Consider the following 4,011-nt stretch of genomic DNA (forward strand, 5'->3'; position numbering starts at 1 on the left):
TCGAATACGTGCGGATATACTTTAGTAAAACACAATGCGGCTAGCGGTTTGCTGCTTGAGCTTCCCCGGTATTTTACACTATACTTGTAAAGATTGCACCCAAGTTGACATAGGTGAGACCGGTTAGAGTTGGGAGAAAAGAATTAATGAACATCAGAGGTGATGTTAGATTTTGCTAGAGAATTCAAATGCGTGTTTCGTTCATTACTTGGTGAAAGGTCACCGGCCTTAACTGGGGGAAAGAAAAAAAGCGCTAAATTAAGTTATAAATCAGGCAATCTACGAAAGAACAAGAAAAATGTTAGAAATCTCTTTTAATTAGAAAATTGCCTAATTTCAACTTGATTGATGGTCAATGGGGGCCTGGATTTGATCTACCTCCTCGTTGTTAGCAAAAAGCTTCCCCCGACTCTTCGACCTTGACCTCTGAGACCTGATTAGCTTTGTCGTCCTGTCTCTCTTCTATATATATACTTGCCAAAATATCTCTTGATCCATTTCCCCGGTTTGCTTCGTCTGAAGAGGAACTGCGTGAAGAGTCCAAACGTTAGGTTTAGTTTCATTTTCTACTGTGGCTGTTTCTCTTTTCATATATATATATATCTATTATATATATATATATATATATATGGATATATATATATATATATATATAGATCTATATATCTCTATAATATAGATATATATATATTATAATATATATATATATAATATATAATTATAATATATATATATAATATATATGCTTTTATATGTAGATTATATATATCTCTTTTCATCTTTGTGTACCACGGTACTGTGTTGTGTTATCTATGTATGATATATATTAGATAGATATATATATATATATATATATTATTATATATATAGAATATATATATATACTATTATATAATATACATACTATATATCTATATCTATCTATCTATATTATCTAATCTATCTATCTATATATCCATATTCTATATACTATATATATATATATATCTATATATATATAATATATACTATATATTCATATATTTAATATATAAAGCAGTATAGCATGATTTTATTTCTATATCTATATCATCTATCTATCTATCTATTATCTATCTAGTATCTCTCTATATTATATATCGAATATATATATATATATATATTATATATATTAATATATATATAATTTATACACACAACACACACACCCCACACATACTTATATATATAGCTTATATAATTTATATAATTATATATAGATATAGCTATATATATAATCTATAGATAATTATTAAATTATGATATATTTGTGTGTGTGTGTGTGTGTGGTGTGTGTGTGTTATACATAACATATTTACACACACGCACCCACTCACACACACAATATATTATATATATATAATATAATATATATCTATTTATCATATTATTATTTATATATATATGATATATATATATATATATATATATATATATAGTATAGACCTATATGGTATATATATATATATATATGATATATTATATATAGATATAGATCAAATAATATATATGATATATAATATCTATATATTATTTTGTGTGTGTGTGTGTGTGTTGTGTGGTGCGCGCGCGCGTGTGTATAAGATATATATATCTATATAATATATATATATCTTTCTTATATATATATATATATTATATTATCTATATATTTTATATAAAACAAATATCATAATTAATAACAATAATAAATAAAATGATAACATAATAACAATATAGATAATTTAACATAGTAATAATAAAGATAATAATACTAATAATAATAATAATAACGATAATAATATAATACTAATAATATAAAATAATAATAATAATAATAATGGGCATAATGTAATTATAAATAATAATAACGATAATCTGATACTAATGATAATAATATAATATTAACAATAGGGAAATGGTAATGATATGTTAATAATAATAAATGAAATGCTAACTGATAATAATACTATAATAATAATAATAATAATTATAATAATAATATAAACATAATATAATGATGATAAAATAATGATAATGACAATACTAATGACCATGAGGATGATATCAAAAACAGTAATGTTAATAATGATAATAGTAATAGTAATAGTAATAATAATTATGATACTACTACTAATTGTACTACTGCTGCTGATAATAATAATAATAATGATAATAATAATAATGATAATAATAATATAATAACAATAACAATAATAAATAATAATGACAATAATAATAATGGAAATAATAATAATAATAATAATATAGAAATAATAATTAAAGTAATGGTAATGGGCAATAATAAGATATTAATGATGATAAAATTAAATGATAGCAATGATAACAGCAATGGTCATTACAAAGCGCAAATTGCAAAAAGTAAAAAAAACAATAAAAAAACATGATAATAATGATAACAGTTATTACTCTTAGTAATTCAAAACTAATAAGCCTAGTAATAATAGTTATAGTAACATTAGTAGTTGTGGTAAATAGTTTGTAGTGAAAACGTTTGAGTATGAGATGAGCAGCAACTAATGAAATAAGAATAAGAATTCCCTAAATGGCACTCCTTTTCTAGATCCCACATGACAAAGGTTCACGAAGTCCCCACATGGCACTAGTTTTTTCTAGATCCTCACGTGGCACTAGCTCACGAAGTCCCATGTGATACTAGATCACGAAAATTTCCCCCCATGGCAATAGTTCACGAAGTCCCGCATGGCACTAGCTCACGAAGTCCCTGCATGGCACTAGCTCACGAAGTCCCACGTGGCCCGAGTTCACGAAGTTCCCCCGTGGCACTAGTTCACAAAGTCCCCACGTGGCACTGGAAAGCTAAAGAATCCAAAGTGAATCTACCGCAGGCAACTGAATTCGCCCAAAGCAGCTTCACGGAAGTGCCTCTGAAACTCATAGTCCAGTCCCTATTATGTTTCGGCCTGATCTTGATTTCCGTTTTCTTGAGCGAATAAAGGTGATCCCGCCAAGTTTTCCAATGGATGCCCTCTCCAAATCCGGCGTGTATCCGCTCAAGTACTTGCCGTTTAGGTTGGCGTAGTGGCAATTTCGTACCACCAACCGCCTTTGAAGCTAAAAGAGCAAACGTAAAGGCTTTTGTTGTAGCTGTTGTTGTTTTGTCGGTGGCGTGAGTTTCATCAGGAAAGGGAATTGTAATATTTCTCTGTTAAATTTTCTGCACATTGTTAATAAGGAAGTTATCATGGCAAAAAACAAAAAAAAAACATATCATTAAACCCACCCTATAGCACAGTCTCTCCTGCCTTTGTCTTTAATTGAGAATTGCATCCTGTTGTGAAGAGCCATGGAGTCTCCCGCGTTGCCTGAGTAACCTGCAATTCTGAGAGCGTATCTATGTTCTTGGTCGAGGATCTGGAACACCTTATATTTAGCATAAGCTTTGCTTCCCATAAAGTCCCAGAGATCGAAACGCGCCTCGCAGATTGACTGGCTGGTAAGTGCGTGGATGTGTTTGAGTCCAAGCTAGCACTCTCCAGTTAACTCTCCATACCCTTTCGCATACTCTTCCGAGGTCCGGAAGAAGTTCTCCTGCATCTCGAGCTTGTCCCTTCGCTGGATGACCGTCCATCCACCCCCGTCGGTGGCCATGTCACAGAAGACCTCAATAGAAAATTCAGGACAACAGTCATATGGCCAGATTGTGTATATGTTAGTCTTATTGTAGCCAAGCTCTTGTAACTCTTTACAGTTCCTGGAGATCATCAAATAAAATCATTACCGTCTGTGCAATAGACTAAACATAAGCTTGCAAAATACGTAAGTGAAGATTTCCTAAAATGCTAAAAGACAGTGTTATTCATTTGTTTTCTGCCCAAGAATATGGTATATATATCATTATATAAAATCGATAAAATATGCGCTATATACCTTGCATGCTCTTGAAGAGTATGCTCTGGCTGAAATATCAAGTTGTCCTCCTGCCCTGCAAAAAGGGGGAATAAAGGGGTAAACCAGATGAATAAAAAAAGG

This window comes from Penaeus monodon, chromosome 11 (genome assembly GCF_015228065.2).
Source record: "Penaeus monodon isolate SGIC_2016 chromosome 11, NSTDA_Pmon_1, whole genome shotgun sequence".
Classification (NCBI taxonomy): Eukaryota; Metazoa; Arthropoda; class Malacostraca; order Decapoda; family Penaeidae; genus Penaeus; species Penaeus monodon.